Below are 21,611 nucleotides of genomic sequence, written 5' to 3' on the forward strand. Positions count from 1 at the left end.
GCTGTTGCCTCTGCGGGATACTGTCTCCAGTCGTAAGGGTGGCGGAACTTATGAATGGCCAGTGGTAGGTGTGTGTCACCCCAGGCCTTTGACCTGTTGTAGCGGGTGCGTGGAGTGTACCCTGACCGACAGGGGAGTGGGGAACGCAGCGGCTCTGTCGCCTCTCCCATGCCGACGTCAGCTTGGCCTCCCGCACTTTTATGTAGGTACGGGCGCGTTCTGCGTGGGCACCTCAGTGCTGTGACACCCAATCAGTCAGACTCTTCTGTGCATCTCGCAACTTTACAGACAAAACATTACACTATTTAAATACTCATTGATTACATGTATGATCTATTAGAGACATTGGTAATAAAGGAATCTTTGTTCTAAAAAACATAAAATCATACACCCTAGTTTTCTACACATACAACATCAACATTTATCCCTTTTCTATATACAGCCCACACTTGTGCTGTTGATTGTACCTATCACCCCTCATACAAAACATGAAAGTGTTAAAAAAAATACAAAAAAAGGAATAAGGAACAATCTATACAGTTCATAATTACAATATCAAATAGTAGACTACTTTAACATCCTATCACAGTGAACATATTAGAAACTGTTGATTCTGAAACTACAATATGCAAGGTACCTTTGTGCTTGTGACAGACTGAAATTAATACCCCTTGAATATGCTCTAACAAAAAAAATAGGAAACAATCTATACAGCTCACCATTACCTATTACATAATATCAAATAGTATACTACTATAACATCCTAACACAATAAACATTTTAGAAACTGATGACTCTAAATCTAGAACATACAATGCACCTTTGTGCTTGTAACAGCCTGAAACTAATACCCCTTGAAAGTGCTCTAACAAAAAAATAAGAAACAATATATACTGCTCACAATTACCTACCACATAATGTTAAATAGTAAACTACTTCAACATTCTAACACAATAAACAATTTATAAACTGATAACTAAATGTACAACATACAATGCACCTTTGTGTTTGTGGCAGACAGAAATTAGTATCTCTTTACATATTTTACCTTTTATTATATACAACAACATTTCTAGGACATGTATGTACCATCCACATGACGTCATATCCTGACCTGCCATCGAGGTTCATCCAAATCAAACAATAAAGCACAATAATGTTTTTGTTATGGGTCGGTAGCATCCCCTTTACTGGAGTGTGCGCATTGATCATACTACTCTACGACTCTCACTCAACTGACACCACATTTTCCTTCTCATTCAGTCCATTAATACACCAACAGAATAGGCCTAGAAGTCAGCTAACCTTAACACCACCACACGTACGACAACATACCATACCTTTGCTCCCTTATACTCAACCACATAACACATGGAGTTGTTTTGGAGATAGCATTCCAGTCTCCAATTACGTCCTTTCACTCCGGCACCTCTCTCCATCGGCTTACCTCTGCATTCACTTAACCGATTATTCATCCTGCTAAACATCAACTAAGAATTGCGACATTTCATCTAAGAACAAAAAATACACAATTTGTTCATCTTGCAAAATAACTGTACACATTATTGGTATCGTTTTGATAAGTTATACTGGTACCTGGCTTCAACAACAACAGAAAATATTATTATTGCCATATTGCAAATGTTGTGGTAAGAATTAGATTTACACTTATATTACATCTTATGTCAGTATTCCAAAACGTTCACCATCTGGATCTCATACTCCATTTATGCCCTTTCACGTTGTGCTGTTGTTCTCATCTCTTCATTCGTATTTCGGCTCTCCGTCTGTCCATTACTCCATCATTTCCTGGTCTTCCTTCGCCATTCGCATCAATCTCGATTGCAGCATACACAGGCCTCTCTGTAACATACATCTAAGACATCTCCACATTATTAATCCTACTCACCTTTATTTACCACTGTTTCATCACGTCGAATCTCTCTTTATTAATCACACTGCTTCACGTCCCTTCTCTCCTTAAATATCAACTTTATCCACTACTATTTATCACGTCGCTTCTCTCTCTCTATCTACCATCTTTATCCCCTCATTAATCATCACGTCGTTTCTGCTTGATCCTTATTCATATGACCAAAAATACGTACATACACCACTCTGTCGACTCCTGTTCATGACTCATTCGACCAGAGTATTCCGTCATACTTCCTGACATCCAGCCTGAAAATTCTTATGTTCCATTTGACCCTGCTCAACGTTACACACCACAAATAAATACACTGACTATCTATCATAACTTGCCTACTTTCGATCTATCCTTAACTTTTCCATAATTTGATATTAGAAATGTGATGAAACCCATGCAATTGTTATCCCTTGATCGTCTCAATCAGTACAGCAGTTTCATGGACAATGCGCCTCACTCTGAATGGTCCACTTTACACAGTAAAGAATTTGCTAGTTAGGAATCTGTGCCTCTTTGATAATCGATGAGTTTTAATTAGAACCTTGTCTCCAATTGCTAATTCGATCTTACAGATCTTTCCTTTCTGCTTCTCCTGCCTATCCTTAGCTGCCTTCTTAATACGCTCTATCGCAATCTTGACAATTTCTGTGTGCCTCTGCTTTCCTGATCGCGGAAAATCTACCAGCTCCCTGACTCGATCTGGTGGTGGTTCATTCTTTAGTACCGTAATTGGTGATAAACCAGTTGCTCCATGTGGTAGCTCATTGAGGATGTCCTGAAAAATTTGAGAAAATTACTCCAACTTCTATGTTGCCTATGGCAATAGATCTTACACAACTTTCCCAGTTCTTTTACCACTCTTTCACTGGGGTTACGTGCAGCACGGTATCGGGATATGAACACCGGTTTTATCTTTCTTCTCTTCAGTGTGGTTAGCCATTGTCTGGATCTATATTGTGGTCAATTGTCAGCTATGAACTTTTCTACAGTTCCTACTTCTCGCAAAAAGTGTTTATCGAGCGCTCCTGCTACTGTCTGTTCCGTCGCACGTTTCAATGCGGTAAAAGTCACATACTTTGACACCAATTGCACTGCTATTAAAACATATCTATATCCCTGCACAGACCTAGGTAGCGGGCCAAACAAATCGGTTCTCCGAATTCCCTCAATCTACCCGGCACTATCGGAAAAAGCGGTGCTTTGCATGGGATAGTTACGATTTTGCCTTCCGGCACAGTTTGCAACTACCAAGCACGTTCTTGATCCTCCTCTCCATACTAATGCAATAAACTGATTCCCTTAATTTCTTACAGCATTTCCTTGCCCCGTAATGCCAATAACTTAGGTGCGTATACCAGATCAGCTTGTTGACTATTTCATTTGGTATACACAACACCCAGTCGTCTGTGTTCGGACCCCGTTCTGAATTGTATAGAAGCGCGCTATATTGGCATCTAAGTTCGCTCTAACTCTGTCCTTCACCATTTTCCGTGACGCGTCTTTATCCTGCTCCTTCGCGATATTTGTGAGTACCGCCCCTATGTATTTTTCGAACGGCACGCCCTGCATGTACAGTATGTCATATCTGTTCTCGTTTACCTCCTCATCATTGACCATGACCTACTGGGTTCCTCGACAACGCATCTGCCACTATGTTCTGTGGCCCAGGAACACACATGACCATAAACTGAAACTCCTGTAAATAGAGTGCCCACCACGCGAGCCGTCTATGGTTAAGTTCGGCCGGTATCAGAAACTGTAGCGACTTGTGGTCAGTTTAGATTTTAGTATGCTTCCCGTACACATAGTATCTAAACTTACTAAAACCCCATACTATTGCCAAAGCTTCATGCTCAGTTACCGTGTAATTTCTCTCAGCTTTGCTAAGCACTCGGATCGCAAATGCAATAGGTTGTTGCATCACTTCTCCTCCTTGCTCTTGCTCTTGGAACAATGTTACCCCAAGTCCACTACGGGAACTGATTGTGGCCATACAAAACTCTTTAACTCTTTCCCTAGGTCTGGATACCCGAGAAGAGGTGCCGATAGCAGTGCCTTCTTTAACGCCTCATACTCTTCCTGCGCGACAGGGTCCCAATTCCATACCGTTTTTTTTTTTTTTTTTTTTTTCCAGTCGGTTGACATAGTCTGGGTGTCGCTGCACCTCCAATCTTAATAAACCTCCTGTAAAAATTGATTAATACTAAATAACCCCGTAGCTAACGTTTTGTTCTTGGCACCGGAAAATCTCTGATTGCTTCGGGTTTGTCTGGCTTTGGTCTTATTCCCTCTGGCGTCACAATGTGACCTAGAAACTCGATTTCTTTTCGTCCAAATTCTGAATTTCCCAAATTCACGGCTACCCCATGTATCTCCAATGCACCGAGAAATATGCTTGACGTTCTATTGTGGTCTTCCCAGTTTCTTTCTGCTATCAGGACATCATCTACGTACTATGTTACCTTATCTTTTATTTCATTAGGAATAACAGAATTAGCGCTCTGATAAATGCCGCGGATTTTACATTAAACCCAAATGGTAGTTTCCGGAATTGATACGATTTCCCGTAGCACAAGAAAGCAGTGTATTTTCTACACCCCCTATCTAACTCCACCTGCCAGAAACTCAGTCTCAAATCAACTGAGTTGAGAACTCTGATCCCGTGAAAACTTTGTAGCAATTCGTCAAGTGTCAGTGGCCGATCTGGCTCTGTCTCTATTTTCTTATTAATCCTTCTTGCGTCCAAAACTAGTCTAATTGACCCATCCTTTTTTTCAACACAAAGTGGCTGTTGTACGGACTGGATGCTGGTTCGATAATCCCTTGTTCTAGCATGCTTTCGATCTCAGCTTCCACTCTTTCTTTTTACACAACAGGTATCGGGTACGCTTGGGCCCGAAACTGTTTATGAGGCTTGACCTTGAATCTATACACAAGATTTCTTATTGTACGCGCAGCATGTTTAAATACCTTCATATTCTCGTATAAAATTTTCTGCAATTCCCCGTAGACCGTGGTCCTTCGTAAATGCCAGATTTTCTCCCTGATCTCCTCCTCCAAACATTTATGAATTTCCTTCTTCTCTTGTTCGAGCCCCGTAGTCTGTGCCTGTCTACCGGACTTTACCGCGAGACATAATGCTAATTGTGCGTTATCTTTAGCACACAAGCAATCGTCGAATCATAATGTAATTTCCTCCGAATCTCAACTCCATCGAACCATTTCTCATGTTAACGACTGCTTTATATTGGTTCAAAAAATTATCGCCTATATCGCCTAATATCCCTTCAACAGTTAGCGACGACACAATCATGAACACTGTACTAAATCTCTTCGCTTGGCACACAATGTCTACCTGCGCTTGTAACTTCATCTCAATTACCTTTACTGTAACTGCCCCTCTCACTGTTGTTCTTTGCAGTGGCAACGTTGGCCATGGTTTTGTAAGACTACAACACTTAAACACATCTTCCCTCAAAACACTCATTTCACTGCCTGTGTCGATGACACAAGGTACGATTATATTATTTATTTCTACGCTAATTATTGGGTGGACTTCACTCCCCAAATCTCCTACCTCCTCTAACAGATTCTCCCTTAGTTTTCCGTAATCGATATACCTAATACTTACATCATTAATAGTCCTGGCTTGTACCCCTCTATCGTGTAGTCACCTTCTTGTCCCTCCGTCATTGTGACAATGATTGTCCTGTCGTGAACCCAATGACTGCCTATCATCTCTTCGCCCATCATTTTCATTTTCCCTTATTCTTCCATCTCTGTCCCATCTTCTATTTTCCCGGTTTGACGGTCGATATCCCCATGAATTCTGCCCCCTATTTCCTCGCCATCTTTCATTTCCGTCATTCCTCTGATTCCATGCTCTCCTGTCATTCTGATAGTTTCTGCCGTTCCTATCCTCGACTCTGTCTGACCTATGAGTCGTGTCGCCGTTCACAATATTGCTCTCATTACCCAGTTCCTGTAACAAGTGTTGAAATTACGCAGAATCGTCTTAAGCCTGTGCCTGCTATCGCTATATCTGTGCGCAATTTCACTGGCAACTTCGTTATACAGATCCTAACGAGCTCCTCAGGTTCGCATGGCACATCCAAATACCTATTTCATCTCAGCATTTCCTGACAGCAGGCCACTGGATCTCTTATACCACCTTAGTTACAATTTAGCATCATCAATATGCTTTGCTTAACCTGGTCCTACTTACTTTTCGACCAGAATTCATTTAAAAACTTGTCACAAAATATCTTGTAGCTACTACAGTCTTTAATAACTTCCTGCATTTTCGCTCTAGCCTCGTCTCTCAAATGGTTACACACAAACTTCATTTTGAGGAGCGGTCCCCACGATGAAGGTAATGAATCTTGAAATTGTGACAGCCACAGGCATGGATGTTGGTAGTTATCAGGATCCGGAAAACAAGTGTAAATTTGTAAGTGCCTCCTACATTCGTCTTCCGCATGTATGTTTTCCGACCTTAGACTATAGCCAGTTGGGTTTGCCGCCTGTTTTATCCGACACAACCGTTCCTCTAACTCTCTGAGTTCGTCTTCCTCTTTCTGCCTATTTTCATTCCTTTGAATTTATCTTACTCTCCCTCTGCAACCTACCTGGTGGTGTGTCACCTTCGCCCCTGCACGCTAATTGAAACTGTGCTAGTTCTTTCCTATGTTTCCTATTTATTTCAAATTTTGCCTCTTTAAACTGTAATAGTGATTGTATCTGCTCCTGGTCGGCGTAAACCTCTCACTGCGTACTGTCAGAGCCTGTTTCGCCTCTTATCCTGATCTTTTCTACATCTGCGCTAATTGTATTCATTCTGACCACTACCTCCGCAACTTCATCCCTGTGTTTATTTAGAGCCACTTCCTGGTGGGTGACTTGAGCTTCCACGCTGTCTAATGCCCCTTCTTTATCTGTAAGTAAGTCCTCCACTACCTCTTTGATTCGCTCATCCGGTAACACGTCCCTACGTTCTGTAATATCACTCTCTATTGCAATTATTCGTACCACCAAATTATTGGCTTTTTCTTTCACGGCGTCACATACTTGCTTCAACGCACCCAGATTCTTCTCCCCTCATCTAACCGGTTATTAACTGCAGACAGACGCTCATCGATAACTGTGTGTAGCTTCCTCATTGCCTGTTTATTTCCCTTATCCATTCCCTTATCCATTCCTTACTATCTTTATCCATCGCTTCCAATCTTTCCTTATTCGCGTCCAATCTTTCCTTATTATCTTTAACCATCGCTTCCAATCTTTCCTTATTATCTTTATCCATCGCTTCCAATCTTTCCTTATACTCCCTATCTCTCTCCTTATTATCTCAGTGCATCCTCTGTAAAAACTGCAATAGCACATTGTCATTTGCTACTTTCGATGCGCTCACCTCGTTCGCCTGAGAAACCGTAGCTTCGCTATGGGTAGCTACACTTTCACTGCATACCTGACCTGGTCCCGGCTCGTCAGCGTCGTCGGGAAAGGCCCGCCGCCTAACGGATCACCTAGCCGCGGTCCGCTGACCAATTCAGCCCCTTCTAAACGTTCGCCGTTCTTGCTCATTAACCCAAGGTCGACAACTACTTCCTGCTCCACTATGCCGCCTGCTACGTTCACCCCAGAATCACTCTTCTCCATGGTGACTAAACTTTTCGACTGCGACCTAGTTACAACGGACATAACGCAGAAAAATTATACAACGATCTTCCAGCCTTAGACGACATAGCAATCAATTACATAAAAAAATAAAAATAAAAGATCCTCACCAATCCAGATAGAAATTGCAAACAAAAATTTTACTTCTTAGCGCTATCACAATATATCCCATATTAAAAAAAATCTTAACGGGAAACCCTAACAGCACAATCCTGGCCGGATCGAAATTATAAGAGACACCCACATGCCTTGCTCATACTGTGGCATCAAGCAGTCAGGCCTGCAAGATGTGTGGTCTGCCAAGCGAGTGGATTCATTCTTATTTATTAAGTAACATGAGCTGTAGTACTCACAATTAAGTTACAAATTATTCTCCTGTTTGAATATTACGCAACGGAAACAGATAACGCACATCTGACTATTAGTAATTTACACAACTCTGACTGTTCACTACGCACTGGCAATACCATATTTTCTTTCTTACCCAACAGCTTTGATCAACACGTGGCCACCGCACTGAATATGAATGGCGGACACATTATAAATTCTGGATATCATGACAACATACTATTCAAAGGAAAAGGCCACCAATCTTTTTCTTTTCACTATCTTTTTTATTCCGATAAATTATATAACCTAAACACACTATTACATTTTCTACAACAATTACACATGAGAAAGTCCGCCCAGTTGGCATGGCTTTACATTGGTGTTTCTCTATCTTATGGTCTCGTAATTATCTAACACTAAAGTGCACTTTTAGGATAGGATGGTGGATCTTTTGCTATATCTCATACTTCGACTCTCACACCCATCATCACGAAAATTTCTTCCAGACCGAGCAGTACAAAAAGAAGCATGCATAACCCACTGCCTCTGAACCTATCTTGCTACTCTCCCATGCAAATCATACATACTTAAATTACATGAAATACACCACACTGGCAACATGGAGTACAACACAAGGAATAGTCACAACGTTATAATCACATCACTTTCAGCTTTCCCACTTCAATTAGTATTCATCCCAGTTTCACACGACACTGCCACACTTCGTAGCTTTTGTTTCCTACTATGAACTCTGGAGGATATATGCACGTCTTCCTGTGCAATGCAAGCCAAGTGGCGTTGCTGGATAGACGGCTGAATCACCTTGCTTCACTCTCAGAGTATTATAGTTTGAATCAAGCATCACAAGGAAACATAACACGCAAAGTTATATTAAGAACATATTCGTCACACAGTGCGAGTCCTCAACTGATACCATGGACGAGTACTTCTCTTTATCCTTTGTGTCATACACAGATTGAGACTCATACAGTACTCACCACATGGAAGTACTCGTCTCTAATTTCAAGTCCTGCACACGCCATTTCTTAAATATTTCCTACTTATAGTACACTCGCCAGTAATTCAGCTTAACTTAAGCACTCAGAAGTATTTCAACTTATTGCTACACGTAATTACATTGTGTCTGTTGGTCACTTCCGAAGATTACTACGATCCCCTTAATACTACCTGCCTGACATTTAATTCTCCCCACAAAAGTTCCTAAAATAGAGAAATTATTATACCAAACTACTCTTAAGTATTCCACATGCACTCTTTTGTCTTTACGGAGCACACCTAAGACAGGTCTTACCAACACAAGATCCAGCATCAGAGTGCTGAAACATGGCCTTTCTTCAGGTCATCTCGCACCTCCGTCAAGGTGAGGGAAGACCATGCTACCCATTGGTCAGCCACATTTCAGGCGCTCAAAGCTCAGGTAAATTTCATCTCTTTGGTTACACCAAAGGTGACCAAACGACCGACTCTAAGATGATCATATATTGCACATTCACTATCTGCAGTTAGCAGATGACCATACATTCATTTATCATATCTCACCAAATTGGATGTAGGGATTTATTTTGTGGGAGTCCACAAGTGATCAATTAAATCAATAAATTGTAATTCTTTCCTACACTGGTATCCAGCTTCGGTGTATTAAGTGAAATTGAGTTATTATTACAAAAAATATGTTGTTCTGACAAGAATAACGAGGAATGTTGTACCTATTTTCAATGTCGGCCGGTACTGTACCCTTTCAATACATACATACATATATTAATCTTTGTTCCATAGATCATGAATATGACATTTCGTAATGATGAGGAATGTGTTACTTTAACATAACTTTTCTTTACACAGCATAATTTATTAATTAATATTTTTACAGTTACTACTTCATATCTAAGAATTCATCTATTGAGAAGAAGGAGTTGTAATTTAGAATTTTTTAAATTTGCTTTTAAGTACTGGTTGGCTATCTGTCTGACTTTTACTTCTATTTGGCAAATGACCAAAGATTTTTGTGGCAGCATATTTCACCCCCTTATGTACAAAAGTGAGATTTAAGCCAGTATACTGGAGATCATCCTTTCTTCTAGTTTTATAGCTATGCACTTCGCTGTTATTTTAGAATTGGGATGGATTATTAATGACAAACTTCATAAGAGAATATATGTATTGCGAAGGTACTGGGAATATCCCTAGTTCCTTAAATAAATGTCTGCAATGTGATCTTGGGTATGCTCCAGCTATTATTCTGATTACACGCTTTTATGCAATGAATATTTTCTCTTTTAGTGACGAATTGACCCAAAAGATGATACTACTTGAAAGCAGTGAATGAAAATAGGCATAGCAGGCTAATTTAGTGATACATCTGTTACCAAAATTTGCAATAAGCCTAGTAGCATAGGTAGCTGAACCTAACTGTTTCAGCAGATCCTCAATATGTTTCTTCCAATTCGATTTCTCATTAATGCACACACTGAGAAATTTTGAGTATTTTGCCTTAGTAACAGACTTCTGTTCATAGTGTATATTTATCAATGGTGTTATGCCATTTGCTGTACAGAATTGTATAGACTGTGTTTTCTCAAAATTTAGTGAGTGTCTATTTGCAAAGAAACACATAATAATTTTCTGAAAGACATAATTTATATTTTCCTCAGATGATTCTTTCTTGTTGGTTGTGATCACTATACTTGTATCGTCAGCAAAAGGAACTACATCTGTATCTTAATGGAAATAGGATGGCAAGCATTTAATATATATTAAGAACAATAAGGGACCCAAGACTGAACCCTATGGGCCACCATTCTTGATACCTCCTCAGTAAGAGGATTCTGCTGATTTTTGCAGACTATCTGTACTTCAACCTTCTGCAATCTTCCAGCTAAGTATGAATTAAACCATTTGTCTGCTGTCCCACTCATACCACAATACTTAAGCTTATCTAGAAAAATTTCATGATTCACACAATCAAAAGCCTCTGAAAGATCACAAAATATACCAATGGATAGTGTTCGGTTATTCAATGCATTTAATATTTGATCAGTGAAAGTATAGGCTATATAGCACTTTCTGTTGAAAAGCCTTTCTGAAAACCAAATTGACATTTTGTTAATACCTCATTTTTAGAAATATACATTACTCTTTCAAGAATTTTGGATAAAGCTATCAGAAGTGAGATTGGGCAGCAGTTGTTGGCATCAGACGTATCCCCTTTTTTATGCAGTGGTTTAACAATAATGTATTTTAGTGTATATGGAAAAATGCCCTGTTTCATTGAGCTACTACATATGTGGCTGAGAATCCTACTTATTTGTTGGAAACAAGGTTTTAGTAATCTGTTGGAAATGCCATCAATTCCATGTGAGCTTTCACTTTTAAGTGAATTTATTATTTTCCTAATTTCAGTAGGAGAGTTGGGTTGAATTTCAGTTTTATCAAATTGCATAGGTACTGTCTCTTCCATCCGAGGTGCATTCAAGTTCTAAGACCTCCGATTTTTTTTCTCCGGACTGGAAAGAGATAGAAACATGCGCATTGTTTTAAAATGAGGCCACATTCATTGTCAATACGTCCCAGAGATGGCAGCACCGTACAGCAGATGGAATTTTACCGCCAGCGGCGAGTATGAGAACTGTTTTAAATACTTAAAATGGCGACGTTTTCCTTACTTGAACAGCGTGCAATCATTCGTTTTCTGAATTTGCATGGTGTGAAACCAATTGAAATTCATCGACAGTTGAAGGAGACAGTGGTGATGGAGTTATGGATGTGTCGAAAGTGCGTTCGTGGGTGCGACAGTTTAATGAAGGCAGAACATCATGTGACAACAAACCGAAACAACCTCAGGCTCGCAGAAGCCGGCCTGACGACATGATCGAGAAAGTGGAGAGAATTGTTTTGGGGGATCGCCGAATGACTGTTGAACAGATCGTCTCCAGAGTTGGCATTTTTGTGGGTTCTGTGCACACAATCCTGCATGACGACCTGAAAATTCGAGGAGTGTCATTCAGGTGGGTGCCACGAACGCTGACGGACGACCACATGGCTGCCTGTGTGGCATGTTGCCAAGCAATGTAGACGCGCAACGACAGCATGGATGGGACTTTCTTTTCGTCGGTTGTGACAATGGATGAGACGTGGACGCCATTTTTCAATCCAGAAACAAAGCGCCTATCAGCTCAATGGAAGCACACAGATTCATCGCCACCAAAAAATTTCGGGTAACAGCCAGTGCTGAAAAAATGATGGTGTCCATGTTCTGGGACAGCGAGGGCGTAATCCTTAGCCTTTGCGTTCCAAAGAGCACCACGGTAACAGGTGCATCCTACGAAAATGTTTTGAAGAACAAATTCCTTCCTGCACTGCAACAAAAACGTCCGGGAAAGGCTGCGCGGGTGCTGTTTCACCAAGACAACGCACCCGCACATCGAGCTAACGTTACGCAACCGTTTCTTCGTGATAAAAACTTTGAAGTGATTCCTCATGCTCCGTAATCACCTGACCTGGCTCCTAGTGACTTTTGGCTTTTTCCAACAATGAATGACAATCTCCGTGGCCACACACTCACCAGCTGTGCTGCTATTGCCTCCGCGATTTTCCAGTGGTCAAAACAGACTCCTAAAGAAGCCTTCACCGCTGCCATGGAATCATGGCGTCAGCGTTGTGAAAAATGTGTACGTCTGCAGGGCGATTACGTCGAGAAGTACCGCCAGTTTCATCGATTTCGTGTGAGTAGTTAATTAGAAAAAAAATCGGAGGCCTTAGAACTTGAATGCACCTCGTATAATACCTTGCATTTTCAAATGAATAGCTGTATCCTATTTTCTGTACCACACTTCAAAAATGATTATTAAAAATGTTTTCTACTTCTGACTGCTTGTTAAAAAACATTTTATTGTGATTGATAGAAATAGTCTTCCTGTGCTCTCAGTAGATTCTGCTTCCCTTCTAACAATATTCCAAATTGTTTTAATTTTATTATCAGATGTGCTATTCTCAGACATAATACACATACTTCTGGACTTTTTAATACCTTTTCTTAATACAGTGCAGTATTTCTTATAATGTTTCACTGTTTAGGGATTATTACTCCTCCTAGCTATAAAATACATTTCCCTTTTCTGTTTACAAGACATTTTTAACCCTTTAGTACGCTGTAGCTTTTTGCTTGGTTTCTTACAATTATATTTCACTGCTTCTTAGGAAAACTGTTTTCAAATATACTCACAAAAGTATCGTGAAATAGGTTAAATTTTAAATTAGCATCATGTTCCTTGTACATCTCATCCCAGTCTAACTGTTGCAAGCTTTTCCTAAAATTTTGAATTGTTAAATCGTTAGTTGAATGCAGTATTTTGGAGGACTGTTTTGCATTACTGTATGGAGCTATATCATATACTGTAACAAGCTGTGCATCATGATCAGACAGACCATTCTTAACCGGAAAAGTTTTTATTTGATTAAATTTATCTTTGTCTATGAAAACATTATGTATCAGTGTGCTGCTTTCCTGTACCACCCATCTAGAAAAACCGATAACTGATGTCAAACTGAAAGACCCCAGTAATACTTCAAAGTCAAGCTTCCTATCGGGGTCTTTCAGAAAATCTACATTGAAATCCCCACAAACAGTAATTTGCTTTGCTGTGTCCGACAGATGGCACAACAAAGAATCCACGTTTTTCAAAAATAGTTGAAAATTTCCCAATGGGGACCTATACACGGCTACAGTTATAAAATTGCCATTATTTAGTTTAGCTCACATGCATATGCTTCTATATGTTGTTCTATGCAAAAATTTTTAGTTTCCAGATTTTTCAGACTATGACAGATTTTAACATATATGGCAACTCCCTCCTCTCTCCATAGTGTCTCTACTTACACGTGGTGAAAGCTTAACCTACATTTACCATTTCCATACCTGTGACTTAATGATGTTCAGACTGACATAGTACATCTATTCTACAATCAGTTTCTAAATCTTGTAAACAAACAAGAAGCTCATCCACTTTTTTTTTATCCCGTGATATTCTGACGTAGTATACTAAGATTATCTTTCAGTGTTCTTTTATGTGAATCTTGTGACATACTAACATTGATTTTCACTGTACTGTTATGAGAATCTTGCGATATTTTAACCTGTCTAGTACCTGCCTCTGTGAACTCCTTCTTAAGCTTAATTTCAATCAATGTAGGATGACTGGACGCAGATCTTAGCCTAAAAAAGTACTTTATGAGTTTCAGCACCCCCTTCCCTTAACAATTTTGCTATCATCCCAGCTTGTTTATCCTAACCTTTCCTACTGAGTTGCAGGCCATGTCTTCTGAAGTCCCACATACAATACCATCAACATGAACCAAATATATGCCTGACAAAGTAGCCACCAAAAGCAGCTGATCTAGCTGCATATTGGCCCTCCTGATGGAGCTGTTCAATTGGAGCCGATCATACCGCATGAAAACAAAAACCAAGCCACATTTGTATGGTTCGTTGCAGATGCTATTTTTACCAGGTCATACCCAATATTATAGCTCTGATCCCTATCAATACTGTTTCCCGCTCCACCCATTACCACAACATGATCCTTCTTGTAAAACCCTTGCACTCTATTAGTTGGCTAAGACATGCACTGGGCTTGAAAATACTTGTGACCTGGTACCTCTCCGCAAGATCTGGCCCACACCTCCATCGCTACTACCTAACAACAGAAATTTCCTTCTTCTTTCTACTTTTTTTGCAACAATTGGTTTCCTAGTGGAAGTCTGTTGAGTGCTGACTACAGTTACATATACTTGAGCCTCTTCCTTAGCTGACTGAGGTAGCAAGGCAATGATGCAACTGTGAGACACTGTTCTTTTTCTGTGGCCCCTGTTTCTTTCTGTCTTCACCCTTCTTCCCCCTTAACCTCATCAGTTCCTCCCTAGCTCTATCGAGTTCAGCCTGAAGGGCTCTAATCTTCCCTTCCTGTTCCACTATTTTCTTATCCCTTAAACATAATCTGCAATACCATGGAAGAGGCCCATTTACTTCACCGATTCCCATGCCACTACATTCACCCCAATGTAACCATCTGCAACAACAGCTGCACAGAACCCCAGGACTGACTTTCCTACAGCAGCTCAAACACTTCTCGCTGATGGTTGTTTACGACATTTTTACAAAATTTATCTAGGCAATAACAGCAGTATTTTATTAACTACAGATCACAAGAGTCACTAAAATTATGTGGAACACTAATATACGTATATGCTAATAATTTAGTAACGTAATGCAGTTAAACTAACGTTAAAAATCAAAACTTGTATACCCGAAAAATTAGGCCTAAGATCGTGTAAGCACGATACGTATTTCACGCGCTTTTAAAGGAAATAAAAGATAGAACTTAAAGCCTCTAATTCTCTGAGTAGATACGGCAGTACTAAATATATGTATAGAGAAAACAATCTAATTTCTTCACTTAATAATGAAAGAAATGTCTTAAATTTGTATGTAAATGTACGTCTAAAGTACGTGGAAACCGGCCGTTAGCTTATGTTTTTCTTTTTTTTTTTTTCTTTTTTTCGAGAAATGCTTTGAAACGAGTGAAACCTATAATAGATAGTACAAAACAGAGTCTAATTAACTTCGTTACGGTGTATTATTAACTTAATTGACAGACTCAAGAATAATAGACCATTCGAGTCAATAACACAGAAAGAAAGACTGAGGTTAATGAAAATCCACTAATAAGATACTTTACAGCAAATATTAACACAAGTAAACTTTAAAATAAGTAACTGAAGAGTGATCAATACAAATAATTTTTCTCTTTCCCAAGGTTTCTTCGCAATTACCTTCTTTGTTGCTGTATTCGTCACTCAACTTTCACGAATACTCCTTTCAAATAGGTCCATTCCTTTTCAACTGAACCGCCTACTGACTTATTAAAGAATCTACAGTCCTACGTAACTTCAAACGCGCACCAGCATTCCTCAGTACTTCAGTATCCTAATTCGTTCAACATTGATTCTTCAGAACGTCTCCCTTGACCTTCAATTTACTCTTTATCGTTACTATATTTTGACCTGAATCTATATTTGCTGCTGGATACGTCTTACAACCATTATATGATTTCGAAATCTCTGCTTCACAATGATGTAATCCACCTGGAATCTTTCCATATCTTTAGGCTGTTCCTAAGTATATCTTCACCGCGTGTGTATTTTGAACAGTATATTATTCATTATTACTAGTTCAAATACACTGTAGAAACCTAGTCTTTGTCATCATTTCTATTCAGTCCATATTCTCTCTTAACACTTTGTTCATTGCCTCCACCACTAAGGATTTCCAATCCGTTAACCTTATTAGATTATCATTTCTCTTTACACACTCTACCATAAGTATTATTTTTGGATTGTGACGTCGGCATTTATAACTGATCTACTGTTGTTAGCGTTGGTTTGCTGTCAATTTCCATGAGAATAATTCTATCACAACTGTTCAAAGTAACTCACTCTCTGGCCTACCTTCCTATTCATAATAAATCCCATTCCCGTTTTACCATTTTATTCTAGTGTTGATATCGGTCTATATTCGTGAGACCAGAAATACTTATCTCTTTTCCGTTTCACTTCACTGATCACTGCTAGAATGTGCATTTGTATTTCCCATTGTAATTTCTGTATGTTCCCTATCACGTTCATACTTCTGACATTCCACGCTCCAACTCGAAGAATATTGTCCTTTCATCTGTTCTTTGGCAGTGGAGAGGTAATCATGACTCTTTTTTAAAGACATGCAAAATTTCCTCTGGATTAACATTACGGAGTGGTTACCGCCATTCACTGTTTCTGATCTGTAGGTTCTGAAAAGTGAGTTTGCAAGCATCAAAATATATGACATAAAAGGACGTATCATTTGATTCCATTGACCTAGAAGCTTAAAATTTTTACGCTGCCAAGGGATCGTAGATCATAATGTTTCACACAAATTTCAGTTTGACACCTTTGACCCTTTCTGACAAAATAGCTTTCTAACAGACGGACAGGCAGACAGACAGATGATGCTTACACCTTTCACCGCTAGACGGCATAATTTTCACTGCGGAAGGAAAGTCACTTCATTGTAGTTCAGCCAATTAGAACGAAATATTTGTATGTTCTACACAGAATCTTTCCTAGTGAAACACGGTACCTATTATTGAAAACCAGTTCAAAATTCCTACAGTACTTCCTGAGATTTTTGATGTATTACGAATGCAATGTAAGTTTGTAATGAAAAAAAAACTTTTATGTGACGCAATCACAAACTAACAATTTTCCTTGACTTGTAGTGTGACACCTTGCTTCTCGCCAAATTTCATACTTTTCGGTCAACAGGAAGTATCCTATACATTCTCATGAGTAAGTTATCGGGTACCAAAAAATCGCCGTATCTTTGGATTACACTAACATAGACTCTTAAATTGTTTACACCGCCATGAGACCAGCGGCTTTATATTTCACATAAATTTAAACTTGATGCCTCTACCCATTTTGAGGGAAAGCAGTCTTAACGCCAGACACATGGACAACAAAGTCATCCGTTAAGGGTTTCGTTTTTACCGATTGAGATAAAGAATGTTAAAAATAAATAACAGCTTTCTTTCCTTTTGCAGCATTGAGACATGAGGTCTCTTGTTAAAGCAATGCAAATTGTCCACCTTCTGAATTCAAAACTGTAGTTACCAAAATGTTACTAAGTGATGTGTTCGTATATTAAAAATTTGTCTGAATTTTTCATGATTAATGTACTTAAAATTTCAGTTTGGAAGAGGTAATAGATCTCTGTCTAGGTAATAATGAATAAGAGATAATATATCTTGTCAGGAAAGATCAAAGGTGTCAAGCTGAAATTTTTTGCAAACCTTGTTCACAGTACGAGCAGCCCTTAGCTGCTCGCCATTTCACAACTATTCATGACGTCACCTTTCTGGCTTAGATCTTTATTAATATGTGACTTGTAAGTATTGCATCTTTTCCAGTCAGTAAAAACCTTAATTTTATTAATGTATTATATACCTAATATGCTTTAGAACAGTTAGTCTAATTCTGAAGACGACGCTCATAGTAGCGTCGAAACCTGGTCAAATTTGACTAAATATTTGTGACCGAGGGCTTATTTGTTCTAATATGAACTCTGTGAGTTGGCAGTTTTAAGCAAAACTTAATCAAATAACGTTTAAAATTTTGACTGTGCCTGTCTGACGAATTCCGGCAGCCAGTTATCGAGCTCTCTTACACACAATTAACGCTGATGCCGGTGATCATGGCTTTACGGCCTGTCGGCGGTTCGCAGTCACCACAGCCTTACTGGTCTTATTCACTTTGGTCACTTGAATAAATTTGTTAGGCCTACTTTCCATAGCTCCTCGCTCGTCACCGCATTTGCGGGCGAATTAATCCTCAACCGCCATACCTTGGTTCCACTCGCGACCACGTCGCTCTCTTCACCTACACTAAAGCGTGCGGAACGAGGAAGAGTTTCTCTGTCAAAGAAGTCACCTAAATTGATACTTATGATACTGTGAAACTTCACATGGTGTCGGAATTCGGAAACGGGTCTCTGTCTTCCACAGGCATTGTTCTTCCAGCTAGCCTCTCCAAGAGCAAGGCATGCATCACGCCTCACGCCAGGATTGAGTCCGTTCGCCATCTGCAGTTCTCAACTCCACAAAGGCTCCCCCGCAAAGTTGCTGCGTTGGTAATCCCGGGAGGAAGGACAGGGAGGAGAATTGCTTGCCACAACTTAGCTTAGTTCCTGAACTGGGATTCCTGGAATCTGCAACTGTGGCAGGGAGGAGAATTGTCGGGCTGGAGGTCTGTGATGCACTCCGAGGAACATTCTAATAGATACTGCAGCAGCACAGCCTGCAGATGGAACGAATTCAGGTTACCATTATTGTTTAACTTGTGACAAATTATTGTCTAATCCACGTGTCTGTGACAAGACATTCAGTTTGTTCTGAAACCTTATAGCTCTGAACCACTGTTAGTGAATAACCTACAGAATTTTTCCGTTGCTCAACAAAAGGCGTACCAGGATTATTTTTAAAGATAGTCGGGAATTTCTACGAACCTGATACTTCTAAATTATTGTGTACAATTACTTGTTTGTTGTTTTCACTCTATAAGGTGTTACAAAGACATGGTTAACATAATTTCAAAGAAACCCATGCTATTTATATGACTGATATTCTTGCTCGCATTTCAACTTCCCTACTTTAACATACATTTCTTCCCCGTTCAGAAACCGATGAAGCCGACTGACTAACGTAGATTTTGTGTGTTGCAGTACTCGTGTCTTTATGAACGTAATTTTCGTCTTCGCGAGACACACTGAAATATGAGGAGCAGACAATACACTGAGCGTTATAATAATTTTTACCGTTTTTAAGACATGAGCAAAACTTTAATTAAATACAAAATATGGTTAACAATTTGAACTTTTGCTGCTCTTTTTCGGCTATGGATACATTATCATTTCCGCTGGGAGCGGATCCATTTGTGAAAATATTTCACTGTCTGTAAATTGCCATGTAACTACAGCCAGTTGTGATGGACCTCTGACTGAATGTAAGTTCGATGTAGAGGCTGTTGCTTGCAAGTTTGTCAGTTTAGCTCTCTTGAGACCAAAAGTTTTGATTTCAGTTCTTTTACAAGACTGCCATTTCATCTAAACACTCGCATAATTAGCTGACTGTATTATGTGAAACTTAATTCATGTAATGGGAATTCTTATCTATCCCGACATGGTTTAATCTGGAGTTTTCAGCAGGAAAATAGGACCACTTGGCAAATATGTTCAACCCAGATGTTTTAGGTGAAATAGGTTTCGCTAATTCTTCCTTCAGACAGAATAAGGTACGAATCTAACAGATAATAATGTCTTGGGTATTACTGCAGTTTATTGTGAACTACAATTTGTGGCAGCAAAAGGAGACAAAACGATACGACTGAAAGACGGTGCTTCCTTGTAAGAGAGAAAATTTAATTTCATCCATCATAAATCTTGACAAGTGATATCTGCGACTGTGTAAAAGTTGACTCAGCAGACAAAAATTACTGTACTACTTACATTCCCTGAGCTAAGCATGAGCCTTTTCTACATTATTCTTTCAATTACAGTGCAGATATGAATGGCGACTGCTTTTCAGTGTAAGGTAAAACACACACACAAACACACACACACAGACAGACAGACACACACACACACACACACACACACACACACACACACACACACACATTATTCATCCAGAATTCTATGAAATGTGGTATGGTTTACACAAAATACTTGGAGGTGTTTTTATTTCTTTCCTCTTTTATCTATAAAAATTAGTGTAGTAACTGGACAGTGCTATTCATGGTCAGCAATTGAATCTAGTTTTATCCTACTTGCTAGTAACATTTTATAAAGTAATGGTCCCTCACGAAGGACTTTTCCTTTTTAAACGAAAGCCGTTCACGCCATCTAAGGACGTTTATTTCCTTTAAGCCAAATGAGGAAGAATCTCAATGGCTAATTTTTTCCCAATGCTCTTTAGGCTGGCACCGCTGCAGAAAAACATAACACCAGAAATTTCGCAAATAAAAGAAATGAAAGAAAGCTTACACGATTTCAGGACATATGGCACGCACGTTAGGTCTCTCCATAAATTACGGTGACCCTGTGAATTCGCAAAAGACAGTAAGAAATTTTTATTTTTTGTTTTTGAGTCGTCACTCTTCCGACTCGTTTGATGTGGCCCGCCACGAATTCATCTCTTGTGACAAACTTTTTACAGCATTGTAGCAGCCGCAACCGGCGACCTCAATTATTTGCTGGATGTATCTCAGTATCTGTTTCCCTCTATAGTTTACGCTCTATCGCTCTCTTTAGTACAATGGAAGTTATTCCCTGAAGTCTTAACAGATGTCTTGTCATCCTGTACCTTCTCATTGTCAATGTTTTCCGCATATTCCTTTCAGCACCGATTTTGCGGAAAACCTCTTAATTCCTTATCTTATCAGTCCATCTAATTTTCAACATTATTTTGTAGCAGCACATCTCAGATGGTTCAGTTCTATTCCGGTTTTCCCACATTCCACGTTTCATATAATGCGTTGCTCCAAACGTACATTCTAGTAAATTTCGTCCTCAAATTATGGGATACATTTGGTACTAGTGGAATTTTCTTGCTCAGGAACGCCAGTGCTAGTCTGCTTTTTATGTCTTCATTGCTCCGTCCGTCACTGGTTATTTCGCTACCTAGGTAACAGAATTCCTCAGCATTACTGCTTCGTGATCACCAATAATGTTAAGTTTCTCGCCGTTATCATTTCTACTACTACTCGTAAGTTTCGTCTTTCTTCGATTTAATCTCAATCTCAATCTACTCATTAGACTGCATATTCCGTTGAACAGGTACTGTATTTCTTCTTCACTTTCACTGGGGAAAGAAATCTCATCAGCAAATCTTACATTGAATTTTAATCCCACTCTTGAACCTTTCACTTATTTCCGTTCAAAACATGGCTCTGAGTACTATGGGACTTAACTTCCGAGGTCATCAGTCCCCTAGAACTTAGAACTACTTAAACCTAACTAACCTAAGGACATCACATACATCTATGCCCGAGGCAGGATTCGAACCTGCGACCG

Source organism: Schistocerca americana, chromosome 5 (genome assembly GCF_021461395.2).
Source record: "Schistocerca americana isolate TAMUIC-IGC-003095 chromosome 5, iqSchAmer2.1, whole genome shotgun sequence".
Classification (NCBI taxonomy): domain Eukaryota; kingdom Metazoa; phylum Arthropoda; class Insecta; order Orthoptera; family Acrididae; genus Schistocerca; species Schistocerca americana.